At 40.3% G+C, this 16,285-nt stretch overlaps 1 protein-coding gene across 1 annotated transcript in view; it reads left to right on the forward strand.

The window, feature by feature from the left end:
- The window catches only part of LOC110046571 (uncharacterized), a 41,931-nt gene that overhangs the window by 16,542 nt on the left and 9,104 nt on the right, over positions 1 to 16,285 (forward strand). The window lies entirely within an intron of this gene.

The following is a 16,285-nucleotide window of genomic DNA, read 5'->3' on the forward strand; positions in this document are numbered from 1 at the left end:
GACTCATTTCACACCCTAAAGACTTGCAAACGAGTAATAAGCTATTAATTGATTCCAAGAAATGCAATCAAAAGAAGAATAGCTTAAGCACATCAATTCGATTGAATTTCATACAACTTCAAATGCAGAACAGTTAGCTCAATTGCAATATAGCTATTGCTTCTCAGTATAACGACTGCCTGGGTACACGCAACAAAGCGTCTAGTTACAGCTTTAAAATTTATACTTGAATAATTTCAGTACTGTTTCAACTCCGGTCTTTTGGTAAACTCAGCATTTTTATCTGAACAACCAAGGCTTTACGGACAGGTATAACACAATAGAAAACACAATGGAAGAGTCCAGTATTTTGCTGTGTATTTATAATTAACAAGTTGAGGTCCCCTTTATAAACCGTTGTTGATACATTGAGTGACGTTGATATGTCTTGTTTGTAAGGTAGAAAAGAACTTTGGTAGACCAAAGTAATGCTGAAGAGGTTTGATGAATGGCTTGATTGAAACCCTGCAGGTACTAGGTAGTGCAACTCGTCCCTTTTTAGTGTAAAAGTGAAACATATCTTTTAGAATTACCCACCAGTCAGTTCAACAAATATCATCTGCTGTTTTCAAACTGCAATAGTATGTTTGTCAGGGTTTAAATAAAGAAGGGAAATGTGAAGTTTCTCATTAGCGGTTTATTTATTTCTTGCCTTAACTGCGTCTGTAAGAGAGACCAAAAAGTTCCCGAGTTAGTGGCTTTAATATTCTGCAAAATGTAAATTTGTGACAAAAGAAACCAGGAAAGTGCTCAAATATCACCGTAGACTCTGTGGCACCTAGTGAAAGTGCAAATTAATTTAATCAGTCTTTGAGGAGACTCATTCATTGATGCAGGATAATATTGGCCAAGTAGCGCTGTTTACCTTCAGTACTTCTCATTGAAATGCTTCCCAGTGGTATCAATCAATATTGTTGTGTGTTAATTTTGAATTGTTTTATTGTTAACAACAAAGGTGGCAACAGAAAAACAAAGTGATATTCCGTGACTATGTGATAACTAAATTAGTTCTTGTTCATCTGTAATAAGAAACTTTGCGTTTTGAGAAAAAAACAAAACTGTTTCTCTTCCATTTCTTCATCAGATAATTAACTTTCTTTCATTTATTCCCCAAAACAAGCTCATCTTCCGTGTGTTTTGGAGAAGACAAGAATTTCATGTTACATAACTTTGCGAGGAAAACAAAAGTATCAAGTTACAAAGTTGGCGGGAAGAGCTAAATTGTCACGTTTGTTCAACGTATTATTGAATTTAAAATGAACGAAAATCATCTTAATACAGCAGAGTAAAATTTAAAAGCTGTTGTGACAAACAGTAATTGTATGTAATTTTCGGACCTTGAATGAAAATACAACCTTGAAACGTACTCACTGCTAAGGGGAAAAGCCCTAATAGACGACTATCTGAGATTGTCTCACTAGTTGTATGACTTAGTAACCAAACTACAAATACTACGAAAACTATGAGTACTGGTTACTAATGACTCCACGTGCTTTATGAAGTTTAGTATTTGGAGAGTAATGTGGTTGAGACCTTGTTAAAAATGACAACTTAAGACACTCAAGTATGTTTGGTTATCTCGTTTACCAGTTGTTTCAGTTTGATTGGTCCTTTTGTGGTTGCTAGCAACAAACAAAACAAAAGTACTTGTTTACAGTCTAGTAATTGGTGCACACAGGTAACAAGAAAAGCAAACCATTGGTTACAGTATACAATTGGCTCATGCTCGCAACCGACAAGGCTACGCGAGACAAGGAAAACAAGTGTTTGCCAGGTTACCTAGCTATCATGATAGTTCAATGGAAATGAAACTAGAACATGTAATAAACAACGAAATGTATGCCCCACAAATAAGGACATACGCAAGTAAGCATCTTCAGTATATTTGTATTTAAACCACTTGAACTTTGTTATTTGAAACTTAACTGTTGTCAAAAAAGTGCCCTGCCAGCTGACCAAACATGAACACAATATTTGAACTGGTTTTGTAACCTTGGTTTTAAAGCATATTTTAAGCAATTGTTATGCTGATTAGTATCAGTTATGGGACTCTCTGGTTGGCTCTGTGTGTATGACTTACGTATGAGTCGAGTGTGATTTTTTGGGGTGACTTTTAGTTAATAAAAGGTTGACTTGTAAGCGGTTGAATATGGTATGAGAAGCGCAAACACCCTCACTAGCATTGTAATATACAATGTAATGAAGGATATTTACTGGATATACAAAAAGTCTAGAATTGAGTGCCAGAGCATTGGCACTCCAATAATTTAACTCGGAAATAGCTTCAGTAGTAAGAATAACCATGGCATTCCAATAAGTGCTGCTGGCAATAACAGAATGCAGTGTTTTCGTCATAATTTTGCAAATATGACCAAAAACAAGCACACAGGAAATGATTCACCCAGTAAACTGGGCCAGAATCCTTGGAGTAACTATGCAAGAACTAGAATCCTCCCCAATGGATGCTAGCAAAACTGATATCTTATCTTCAGGAATAAACAATAAACCCCGGGAAAAATCCCAATGAAAATCAAGCCAGGGAAGTAACTTAACAGGGATCCACATACATTTATCCTTATAATCAAATGGTATGTAACATATACTTAGAGACACCAATATTTTGAAATATTAGCTTTAAGCCTACCCTTAACGATAACCTGACTATAGCCTTCAAAATATTCAGCAAAGTTAGAATCAAGAGAAATGTGATCCATCAAAGCCAAAGTGAGAGTACTTATCTGGACCCAATCTTGCAAGAACATTTGCCAAATCAGATGGTGGTTGACTTTGTGGACACCGCTCTGATGCCAGTGTTGGTGAAACTACCTCTTGTCTTCTAGAATAGGGGGCAGGCTGGCAAATTAGCCCAGTGTCCATGTGTATGCTGATTGCAGCTAAAGGAGATGTCAGAAGGCTGGACTTCTATGGCATGAAAAGGGTGACAAAAATTGGAGTGAGGAGAAAGTGGAAGAGATGCAGCAGAAGCAGAAGATCCAGGAAATGTGTGTAGCTTAAAAATATTGGGATTTGGGAACATTTCACAACCTTTAACCGGAAGGTTTGGCTGACTTCTGTTTGACCTTGGCAAATGCATGTCACTCAGCTGCTCGAAGCTTCTTCTCATCTTCAGAATCTTCAGCAAGCTCATCAGACTCATATTCCTCAACTGAGCCCAGCCAGTGGGACTTTTCTCAGCAAAGCGGATCAACTTTAATGCGCTTCTCAAGGTTAGACTTGGCCTTTTGGAGATGTCCTTGAACTGCCAGCAGGTTTCTGTCAGACAAATTAGAGATAGCCAGATCAAGGCAGTCAAGGACCTGTGAATTTAACTCAAATTGGATTCTGCTTCCTTTAAATTGAAGTGAACTAGCGGTCTTAGTTCATGCCAAGTCTCAACCTCCCATTTGTCCAAGGAGCACTTGAAATCACCAAAAGTTTTCTGTAACTTTGCATCAAGGAGGGAAGAAATTAGCAAAATTGTGTCAGAATTAGAAATGTCTATCAACTGAGGTTGGAATGATGCAGTCTCTGGCGGTGGATGAAGCATAGCATGAAAGTGTAAGAACGGTGGTCTAAGAAGGTATATTCATTAAACTAACAAACTAACATTTTCCATTTCGCTTGCTTCCAGTTGGAACTCTCCAAAAGAATTGCTAAATTGTGGTGCTAATAGAAACCAGGCACACCAGTTTTCTTTTGTTAATTGGGTACATTTCATGTGCATGGATGGATTTGACTAGGCAAAATTAACTTGTGAGCTTTCCATTTGACACTTCAGTTATTCTGATGAACAATCATTAAAGTGTGCTACTACCATGCATGCTGCCAAGTCAGTCCAATGATCACTTGTTTTTAATTTTAGGTACCACCACATAAACATTGTGATAGAAGACTTTTCTCACTCAGGGTTCAAAGATTGGTAATATGGCATTAGCTTCTGCCTTTGAAAGTGGATCTTTGAGAGTATAATCTGCTGTTACTGAGATCATCTCTCTGGAAACCAAACCACGAAGTTCCCCCTCAGGACAGAGATCATAGTTTGAACTGTCATCAGTTGACTTGCTGTGGTGTCAAATAGCCATTATTGCATTCTGCTTTGCATCAAGACTGTACCTGTTCTTTTTGATGGTCTTTCTGTGATAAACTCTTATCAATACGTTTGTCTGTCAGGCTCCCCTTTCCTCCAATATGTCTACCATCCCCTAAAGTCTTTCTGAGCCTCTTTAGGGAATGAAGGCCTGAACCTAAGCACATTTGCACATGGCCCACACATTCAAGTTTTTCTACCACAGCATCACCATATACAGGCTTTTCAACTAAGAGTTTGTGGGCCTTGCTGTCACGATCTCCTTAAAATGATCTCCTAAAAATCCCAAATTGCGCAAACCATGCTGTTTGACTGACCTTTCAAAAATGTTCAGTAAGCCATTAGCATCCATTGACTCTGAGGATCCGCCAAAGTTAGTATGGCATTTATGTTGATGTTGTATCACCCACTAATGTAATAAGAATCAATCACTTAGGTAATACTAAGCACTAATGTAATAAAAAGGCTAACCACTAATACAAAAAGATAAACTGTCAGAAAATTTGCTCAAAATTAAAATACTTTGTAATTACATTTGCAATGTCACACAAATACTTTTGCTTGAATCGAGTCTGACTGGACACTGAGAGATGGTGTTAGCTCTCTAATTAGCAGCATTTCATGAGCTAAACAATTGTACTTATTCTTGCACTTCCTGAGAGTGGAAAAAAGTCTGTACAGGTCTTTCTGAACAATACACATCTGACAGGAATTCCATGCCTAGTATGGCAGAATCTTCAATGTCTGCTATCAACATGCTAATGTTAACATCTTGACTTCCAATTTTCACTGACAACCTACCAGAGCCGTATGTACTGGTTTTACGGCCATCTGCTACAGACACTTGTGAACCATCTTCATGCAAGGGAAACTTTAAACTCTCAGGCAACCTGTTGTAGCACTCATAGGATAAGATATTTCTCATTGCACCCGTGTCCACCAGCCAAACAAGTTTACACTGTCCAATAAAACCAATAACATAAAGTCCATATGACCGGGATTTCTGATCGGGCAGCACGGTCATTCCTCCATCACAATTGCTAACAACAGTGTCATTAACTTTAAGCCCTTGTAAGTGGTTGCTCAGGCATCCTCTGGGGCCCTTGGGGACACCCTCCTCCTGTTTCCCAGAGGCTGGGTAGATTCCAGTCTTGCTCTGTATCTGGGGCATTGTTTTCTTAAGTGTCCACTCTCTCCACAAATCCAACATTCCCACCTTCCCCTGGGGGGTCCCTGTGGCTGCTGTTGTTTGGCCAGAAACTGATTTAACTGGGCAATGATGTTTGCCTGGGCTTCTAATTGGTGTTGCTGCTCGTCTATTTTGTGCTTAAGCCCATCAACTTTCATTTGTAATTGTGTTCGTTCGGTTTCCATGGCTCTAACTTTAGTATCAGCCCACCTGAAAGAATTATTACTATCTAACAGTCTGAGGGATTCTAGTTCTCTTGCGAGGGAAAGGGTGTCATCAAGTGTGTTGGGTTTTTCCCGCCTAAGGTACAACCAGTCATCTTTGTCATTTAAAGCATCAATAAAATGTTGTACAGCAAAGCGTTCCTGCACAGGAGTACCTAGATCCTGATTTGCCAAGTCTACCATTGAACGAATATCAGTAGGTAGCATTTGTAGACTCTCACCTTCAAACTGCTGGCGATTCAACAGTCTAGCCTGATGTAATTCCGCTTGGTTTTCAACACCGAAGCGTAGTTGCAACCTTTCCACAATTTTGGCGTACTGTCAGCCCTCTGAGTCTGTTAAACCACTCAATAACTTTCGGCTTTTGCCATGTAGACTTGCTGCCAAAAACATCGCCTTTTCCTCCTCGGTTCAACCGTTTATAAGCGAGCAACGTTCGAAATGTAACAAGTATTCTTTGAGAGGTTGCTTCCCATCAAAGTCTTCAGGGAGTTTCACTGGTTTTCTGATTCTTTGGTTGGCCGGAAGTTCTGACGACTTCTCTATGTTTGACACGGTATCGTTGTTATGGGAAGGGTTGGACGATTTTACTGTGACTATCGGTTGACCTGCTGACGTTGTGAGCGGCGTTGTTGGCTCAGCGAATAATAATAATAATAACATTTCTAAAGCGCCCTTTCCCAAGGGTCCAAAGGTGCTATTTACAAGGTTAAAAATTCATATTACGAAAAGAAGTAAAAAGCTAGAAGATAAATTAAAATAAATAACTACAATAAAATTTTCAATTTAAAAAGGGACGCGTAAAAAAAGTGTTTTCAGCTCTCTTTTAAATATGTCCAGCAATTCTGCGTCCTTAACATGTTGTGGGAGACTGTTCCAAAGCAACGCTGCAGCAACAGAGAAAGCACGGCGGCCATAACTATTTAGTTTGAAGCCAGGCGCAGCGAGTAAATTTGTTTCTGCAGATCTTAGATAACGTCCCAGAATGTAGCTGTCAAGGAGATCCTCAATATAAGCAGGAGGCCATGGAGAGTCTTGTAGGTAATGATGAGTATTTTAAATTCGATTCTGAGATCTATTGGGAGTCAGTGGAGACTCATGAGAACCGGTGTAATATGACAGAACTTCGGTGAGAGAGAAACAATTTGAGCAGCAGTGTTCTGCACACGTTGGAGCTCTTTAGTGATGTGTTTGGGTAAACCATATAGTAACGAATTACAGTATTCAAGCTTTGATGTAATGAGAGCGTGAACAAGAAGCTGGGCTGCATCGAAGGTAAGATATTTACAAATGACGCTGATTTTACGGAGATGATAGAATACCGATTTGCACATTGCTGTCACCTGAGGAACCATACTCAAATATTCGTCTAAGATAACTCCGATGTTGCCTGCTTTTGGTGAAGTCAGCACTCTCTCATCACAGATATCAAGATTTAACAAAGGAGGTCGAGTACGGTGTACAGATGATATCAAAAGAAGCTCAGTTTTCTCTCTGTTTAATTTTAACTAATTAAGAAGCATCCAGGTATCAATTTCTTGTACACAGGCTTCCAACTTACTTTTGCTCACTTCCATCTCATTAAGGGATGACATCTCAAAAGTTACATAGCTGCATATCATTAGCATAAAAATGAAAACTTAACCCGTGTTTATTGGCGATGTCACTCAGTGGAGAAGTGTACAGGGAGTATAACAGCGGACCCAGGACAGATCCCTGGGGTACACCAAACTGCAGAACATGACGCTCAGACATCGAACCATTGACATTCACAAATTGAGTGCGGTCCCTCAAGGACAACCGAAACCATTCCAATGCCGTACCACCAATTCCAAATTGAGAAGAAAGGCGCGAAAGTAAAATACAGTGATCAACAGTGTCAAATGCTGCCGAAAGATCAAGGAGTAGCAAAATCACTGATCTTTTGTGGTCTAACGCCATAGCAATATCATTATGAACACGGATTAAGGCTGTCTCAGTACTGTGTAGTTTTCTGTACGCTGACTGATAAATGACGTTAAGATTATTGGCATCTAAATAAGCAGTAAGCTGCTTGGCAACACATTTCTCGATAATTTTAGACAGAAAACTTAAGTTCGAAATTGGCCTAAAATTCTTGAATTCATCTGAGCTTAAAGCTTGCTTCTTGAGCAGTGGTTTGACGCTGGCCACTTTAAGATCAGTAGGAAGTCTACCAGATTCCATTGAAAGGTTGACAATCTTGGTTATCACTGGTCGAACAGTGGTAAAGCAGTCCTTCATGATAGAACCAGGAATAGGGTCTGGATTACAAAACTTTAAATACATAGATCCAACAATTGCTGTAAGTTCAGTCAATGAGACACTTGCAAAGGTAGTAAATTGACATTCAGCAGCAACGTCTCTGAACTCAAGAACATTGTCAGGTGTAGATCGATCAAGGTCTTCACGAATTCTCCTGATTTTATTGTCAAAGAACGCAATAAACTCCTGTGCTAACGATGCGGTACTCTCATGTTGCGGAAACCTGGTTTCTGGGTGCTGGTGAAGCAATTTTGAAAAAGTCGAAAACAATTTTCTCAAATCACATTGGTTTTCAGTTACCAATCTAGAGTAATAATTCAATCTTGATGATGACAACATATCGTTTACAGCGTGACACTGTCGAACAAAATTATTATGATCAGAAGCTGACCAAGTCACATGCCATTGCCTTTCTAGTCTCCGCTTTCTTTTTTCAGTTGATTTCCTCCGTATACCAAGGAGCAGCAGGGCGAATAGTGATGACGCGTCTTTTGACCGGAGCATGTTTGTTCAGGATGGAAACCAATGCAGAGTTGTAGAAAGCAACTAATTGATGAAGATCATCTGGTGGATGCAACAAAAGTGATGAATTGGGAAGTTCATCACAAAACATTCCAGTGTCTACGGTCTTAAGCTTGCGAAATTTAATTTGTTTTCTTTCAAAGCTAGGTTTGGCTATCGATATATCACAATGAACAACAAAATGATCAGATAATGCAGGATCACAAACTGAAATGTTAAGGGCTAGAGGCTCATCTCTCGTGATTAAAAGGTCTAAAGTGTGACCAGCACTGTGCGCTGGCTTATTAACATGCTGCTTTCAATTTAGTGATCCAAGCAGATTACAAAAATCAGATGAGGCTTTGTGGCCAGCATCATCAATACGATAATTAAAATCACCAGCAACTAGAAGATGCGAAGAGTCTGTGATATATTGCTCCATTAGGCGGCCAAAATCATCAAGAAACATTGAACAATTGCAAGAAGGAGGGCGATAATTAACTAGGACAGGAAATTCCGGAGAGGAAGCAAATGCGATCAGCAAGTCAATAAACTCAAAGGAAGTAAAATCACAAGTTCTTCCAGTTGACTCCTTCACATGAAGTCCATTCTTGATAAGAATACCCACACCGCCACCATTACCAAGTTGTCTGGGCATATGGTTAAATGAATATCCATCAGGAGTTAAATCCCCAATTATTTGATCATCGCGATCAGGATGGAGCCAAGTTTCAGTGAGAGCAAAAATATCAATATCGTTGCTAACGATTTAATCCTTTATCGGTAACCATTTGTTTCTCACAGATTGGGCGTTGAAAAGAGCAAAGCTGACTGTAGTCAGTTTCGAGTGAGAGATTGAGGGAGGCCGTGGAGAATCACAAAATGTAAGAGATGCGAGAATTCGCACCCTTGCATGTCGAAAGGTCAGCGTATAGCGAGGTCGGTTGAGAACTGATATCGTTTTATTGTCACACTGAAACTCTTTAGATCTTCCAGCTCGTTTTCCACGATACTGCAGCAATGAGTTCATTTTCAAACCACTGTCGCTGCAGAATGGATTTGACTTTGCATGTGGTGTTTCTGCAACTTGGGTATCTGAGCTTTCCATAACCTTGGAACGAACAAAAAACTGGCTAAGATCATCCAAATCCTGTTTGAAGGGATTTTGTGGCATGATAGGCGTTGAACACCACTGCCACCAGTGTGATGTTGCCATTTCTTGCGCTTCAGAACTCGACCAAGCTAACAATGAGTGGTTATGTGTAATACACATCCAACAAAACCACATGACAATATCTACTGTAAGGGGGGTAGGGTCAGACACAAATTTACTCTGTAACTTTCGCTACAACATTTTCAAAACTGAGCACACCAGACAACCACACTTTAACAAAGTCGTGAAAAGGGTATGACGGTCACTGTGAATATGATATCACGTGAGTAAACTACCTAATTCAGTGGAACTCATCCTAAACAACACATATGACAATGCATGTAAATTTTTCAATAAAGTGGAACTTTCTCTTACATAGAAACCAACATACATATTTACACAAGTGGGAGTTCAGTGCATTTGTACACCTCTTCCATTCCTCTTGTTCCTGCTTTGAAGCAGCAGGGTAGTACATGAAAAAAATTTCATGTAAAAATAACTTTGCATCATTATTTAGAGGCCGTTTACCGTGCCCGCCGTTAACGCTGCAGTCCATGAGCTCTTCTCTGTTGTAAAGCAAAGAGAGTAAGCGAACGCAGAAGTTATATTTTGGCCTTGTTCTGTAAAGCTCCTCGACCACTGACTCAGCAGGGAACGACCGTGGCTTATGATGAAGTTTACCAGTTTGGGGGGCAGCTTGGGGGGAAGCTTGATGGGCAGCTTGGGGGGAAGCTTGATGGGCAGTTTGGGGGGTATCTTGGGGGGCAGCTTGGAGGGAAGCTTGATGGGCAGCTTGGGGGGAAGCTTGATGGGCAGCTTGGGGGGAAGCTTGAAGGGCAGCTTGGGGGGAAGCTTGAAGGGCAGCTTGGGGGGAAGCTTGATGGGCAGCTTGGGGGGTATCTTGGGGGGGCAGCTTGGGGGACAGCTGGAGGGAAAGCTATGGGAACAGCTTGGGAGGGGTAACTTGAGGGGGAAGGAGGCATGCTGAGGGAAGGAGGATCACTGAACTGGTCTTGTTCAACAGACGCATGAGGCGTAACTTGAAATGTTGGCTGACTGAGTGGTATCTGGGACAGACAGAGAGGTTGGTTTACCAATGAAGGGATGGTCGTATTCTCTAAACCAGTTTGTGTACCTCCTCCCGTAGACTGCATGGGCGGATTGAAAGAAAGGAAGTCAGGAAACGGCGGCAGTGGACTGAAAAACGGGTAAGTACTTGGTGAAGCACAACTTCCGTCTGACGGTTTGGCCAAGCTATCCAGAATTTTAGCCTGATTGGACAAGACTCGTGCAAGCTGCTCGTTGATGTCTCAGACATCTTCCTTTATCATTTCTACTTGAAATCTGAGAGATGCTGGAGGGCTTTCTGTCTCTACACGGCAGGTTGTCTGCTCAGTGGTTAGGGATGTATCTGCTGATTTGAATTATTTATATTAGCAACAATAAGCACAATGCACGCTACACAAGATCACAAAATCACGGTGAGGTCTAATGCATACCATCATTGTTTGGTAAAGGAGCCTCATCGGCCTCGGCCCGAACTTGGTTTTTGTCGATGGCTTCTATGTCCTCCTGCTCTTTTTTGGATAGGTTCATTTGCGTATCTAAAGAGAAAGGAGTTGAAAGATATCTCTTAGTAGCTATTCGAAGGTTTCACCTTCCCACACCGACAGAAGAATGCTTAAAATAACCAATAAGAATCGCAAGGGGACAGATTACCTAAGCAACAATAAGAACAACGTACGCTACACAAGGTCACAGAATCACAGTGTGAGGTCTAATCCATACCATCATTGTTTCGTAAAGTAGGCTCATCTGCCAAGGTCCAGAGTTGGTTTTTGTCGATGGCTTCTATGGCCTCCTGCTCCCTTTTGGACAGGCTCATTTGCGTATCTAAAGAGAAAGCAGTTAGAAGACATCTCTTAGTAGCTATTCGAAGATTTCACCTTCCCAAACCGACAGAAGAATGCTTAAAACAACCAAAAAGAATCACGATGGGACAGAATATTAAGTCGGGTGACTCACTTTGTAGATAAAGAGAGGAGAAGACATGTTAGTTATATGGGACATAAGCCCAATAGCTACAGGAAAAAGTTTAATTTCAGAGTATAGTCCCTCTGTAGAAATACTACTGGAACTTGAAATAGTCCTGACTTCCCTTATGTAATGGCTCTACTCACCACACCCCAGGTAAAATGGCTTTCTAATCTTCTTAACTCTTTAGTTATTTGAGGAGGTCAATACCCCTTTCTTCTATAATTTATTTATTTCTTTATGCTTTTCCTTGCAAAATTTATGTGGGGTAAACTAAAGTTGTTGTCGTTGTTATCACGAAATCGCCTGCTGGTTGCACTAATTTTAGGGCTGATAAACTGAATTTCCGGTCGCTTTCCAAAATTCGCTCAAATCGCCTCTAAATGATCATCTAAAATTTAACAACACACTGTAAAATTTAATATTTGTCCTATCTAACATATATACAAATCCTAATAATTCCGATATTACGGCAAGGTTCCACCTAAGGCTCACTCGACAATTGCACAGCGCTGAACTACGCTGTCAGATCACTCAGGAATTTTTACCCTGACAAGTAGAGCTTGGAGATTTGATTCCAATAGGAAAAACCAACCTGCTAGATCCAAAACTCTAGCTACGTACTCCCTGCTATCACCTGGCCAAAGTAGTTTTATGTAGCCTCCTTTGGTCAGGTTTTTATAACCGTCAATCACTAAACTGGTTTTGCCAATTGCAACCTCATTGGTTTCATTGAAGTAAAATAGAGCATAGTTCCATTGTTTATATTTTCTCCTGTCTGTCATTCTGTATTGGTAAAGAAGGCAAATTAAAGATGATTTATTAAACTTTGTGTTTTAAAACTTGTGACCTGCTACCTAGACCCTCTTTGGGCTCGTCAAGGAAGATTGCCCAAACAGCCTCTGTGTAGGAGGTTAAGCGTTACGTTAGTGAGTGAGTACTGCGTTTGTTAACAAGCTTTTTTGTAGGAATTTTTGTAATTTCATTTTATGCGATGAAAAAAGCAGGTGACTATACAGGCTTCTCAGTCTACTACACAATTCATACCATATAACTTCCCGGATTTGTAAATGACTCCGTTGTTTTAACGATTAAAATGCTATTTCTACACGACTTCTATGTTATGCGACTGTTATTTCGGCTTTCCACCAGTGGACAAAAAAGCCAACAAAGTGCTTCAAACGTGGCATGTCCTTGCCTTTTATTATAGGATCGCTCCGTGTTTACACCTATGCATTGGTCTTTTCTAGTACCGTAGGGGGTAGGGAGTATTATGTTGACTTCCCAAAATGACTGTAGTCCGTAAATAATCACACAAGATCTTTTATGACTAAAAAAAAAAATGACAACTGAGGAAACTTTTAACCTGGTCGATTAAGTTAAATATAAACGTATACGTAGATAATAAAATGACTGTTTGGTGTTTTGTCGTGCGGAGCTTCAGTAAATGATTGTGCAGTCCCTATTCATTCAACCAAATCGTAGGGTTAACTGCCTTTGAAAAACTTTAAACTTTTGATGGCTTCCGAAAAGTAAATTTGCTGAAACTTTCCGTCTATTTGAGTTAGTGAGTGGATGGCCAAAATTATCATTTTATCAGGAAATCGTGTACGGTTTAGCTCAATCATTTTTCGGTGCAGAATGAACATTGACCTTGTTTTTCATCTTGCAGAGTTCAATGCAAATTTTTCTACTTGAGCTGAATGGCAGCATCTTCTACTCTATGTTTTTGAGAGGAAGTGAAACCAGCCCTCCGTTTTCTTGATCAACCACCAGACTATAAGACTGTTAGTGTCCAAAATAAATAAACATATGGTATATGTGGTCGACCGGTTTTGTTTTATACGTGAGAGCACTATCAAGTTTGAACCTTGCCCCGGCAGCTTTGAAGTTGTTTGCCTGAGAGAGCGCAACAAGAAAAGACTTCGTCTTCATATTTCTCGCACTAACGTTTGAGAAAAGTATTTTAAGAGTTTGAAAAAATTCATTACATTTCAATGGATTCTTTTTCTTACGTTATCGCTCCAAGATCAAGCTCTGCTGAGAGACAAGTGCAAGGCAAAGGTTTTTTTTTCTCTGTGGAGAGGGGGCAGTAGAAGGCAGCAGGGGTAGGGTAAGGAAGAGTATGATTGAAAAAAGAAATGCAGCCAAGAAGAAATGTAAAACAGCGACAATTTATGACAAATGGACTTTTATTTTTACAACTTGAAGTTAGTCTACTATGGTTTCATGTTCCTCGGGTCGTGTATTTTGCACTGCACTTTGTTGGAACGTATCGGCCAGACGAAGGCTTGTCAACTCATACAAACTTATGAGCTTAGTTGTAGTCACAGCATACAGAAGAGCTCTGAGCACTGCCATCTATGGAAATGAAGGTAAACTAAAAATATCAGAAAAAAATGATGTCAAGTAAGCGTTCATGTTTGTTTATAACTTGACTTAAGTGCTAAGGTATCTTGTGCTTTAAAATCATAAACGGCATACACTCGCAACAAAGTTTGTCCGCCATTTTATCAGCTACTTTACTGTTAACAAGCAATCACATTAAAGAAATTTATAAATTGTTATATGAGAAGGCCTGCTTACTTGCTTCTAGATCTATGTGTGGAAAGTGAGTCTAATTGCTAAAGAGTAAAATAGCTAGCTGGAAATCCTACTAAAGAAAGAGCTCGCTCAACAATAATTTGCAACGCTTTGCCTTGCGAAACCTGTAATACGGTTAAGGAAGCTTACTCAGTTTGCTGCACTCAGAATAAAGGCAAAATACATAAAAAGCCAAAAGGGCGCGATTTTTTTGCTAGCGCGAAAGGTAAAAGCAAAAGGAGCAACGTGCGCGATTTTGGCAAAAAGCAAAATTTGCCAAAAAGGCAAAAATGGCAAATCGTGCCTGCAGTGGGCGCAATAAGAATAGCGTAAAATACGGCCCAATGTGTTACGCTACTTTCGAAGTTTAGAATGGACAGTGTGTCGGATTTTGACTCCTTACAAGAAAGGCGCAAACACTTTTGAGACGTAGCTGAGATGGAAGGAAACTACATAAAAATCGCTACAAGATGGTGCTCATTTGAAGAGAAAAAAATTAACCTTTGAATTACAGCATTTCTAAAACAAATTTTTGTCCGATTTTCGCTAATTTTGATTTGTACACCAACATCGTGCGCGAGGCCCATTCTTGTCCTGTTAATGAAATCTAATGGGCTCAACTTGTCGAGTAATATGATGGTGAACCTGTCAATTCGCTTGAAATGTTCAGAATCAACTGTAAGCTGCTGAAAAGGGTTATTGGCAAGGAACTCAAATGTCAAGTTATGCCAGGATACAGCTCCCATGCCTGCCACACAGATTTCTTGCTTTTCCCATAGAGGGTGGAGGTGGTATCGCAGCTAGTCAATGTATGGAACACTTGTAAGGATCTCGATCACATTCACCTAGACCAGCATGAATGATGTTGATGCTTATGCATGAGAAATTGCATCCTGTTCCAAACCCTACCCACAGGTCCAAGTGGGGCTGGATTGCTCTAAGATAGTGGAGCTTTCCCATCAAGATAACGAGGGGTTTGGCTTATAGCCGAGAGTTTGATCGATTTTTTTCTCTCAGGTGTCAAGAACATAAGGAAATGTCATGCAAATTCTGTGATCGGCTTGTAGCCAAGTCAAAATCAATGTAATTGGAAAGAAAAATTGCTAAATGGCAGTTTTGTCCACTTTGGCGCCTCATAAATTTCTTGCTAGCGAGTTTTCAATAGTTTACAGATGGGAGCACAGGGAACTGTGGGACATTTTCCCGCCTTTTTCCCCCAAACCTTCGAGGTGTCACTTTTTTGATTAAAGTGAATGTGAAGCAACATACTGTAAGCTACAAATTATGAATCCTGTTGTGAAACAGATCCTTGATAACATCGGTAGATTGGGTAGAGAGCTGGAAAACAGGCAGTCAAATCCACCTCAGATGGACGGTGGAAAGAACAAACAGTTTCTGGCGAAGGTGAAGTGTTGTGAATTTTCAGGTGAAGCTCAGGCCAGCCCTCTCCCAGTATTTATACCAGTAATGCTAGATTTACTAGCACTGTTAGCAATGTCATCACTACTAGTACTTCCACAGCTGCCCAGCAAGGACCAAGTAACAGCACAAATTCAACGTTGACTGCGCTTCAGGCTATCGTATAATTTCAATAATTCAAGGGCTGGTCAAAACACTCGCAAGAAAGGCAAAGCAAAAAGTGACCGACTGGTCTCTTCATTAAGGACGTAATTTTACTTGGAGGGCCAGACCACAAGAAATTCCCAGGCAAGGAGCATGGTTGTGGCTTATGGAAAATGGCCATGTTGTTGCGGCTGCTAGTTTTTGAAAGGAGTGGGATGAGAAAGCTTTGCATGATTTTTTGAAGGCCTTATTCCCTTCCAAGCTGGGAGCATTTGATGATGTTGAGGTAAGATGTCCGTTCATTGTCGTTTAATGGCTCCTCTCCTAGTCAGGGCCAGGCTTTGTCTGGCTTTCTGCTCCAAAAGGTCTTCAAAGACAAGCCTGTTTATGTTTGACCCATGCAAGAGATTCTTCCCATGGAACCATCGTTCAAGAAAGCAAAGCATGACAGTGGGGTAAGGACAGCTAAATGTGAATGAGAGTTTATAATTTTTGATGCCTGCTGTTAAATTCCAGGTTGAAAACCTAATTTCAGTGCTATCGCCATGGGTGTAAATAGTGTGCTATTGTATATAGTTCATTGTATACACCCTCATACAGGCTGGTTTGGTGTGATATAGTGTGTAGAC

Source organism: Orbicella faveolata, unplaced genomic scaffold (genome assembly GCF_042242905.1).
Source record: "Orbicella faveolata isolate gen_17 unplaced genomic scaffold, um_ofav_v1 contig_46, whole genome shotgun sequence".
In the NCBI taxonomy this organism is placed as follows: Eukaryota; Metazoa; Cnidaria; class Anthozoa; order Scleractinia; family Merulinidae; genus Orbicella; species Orbicella faveolata.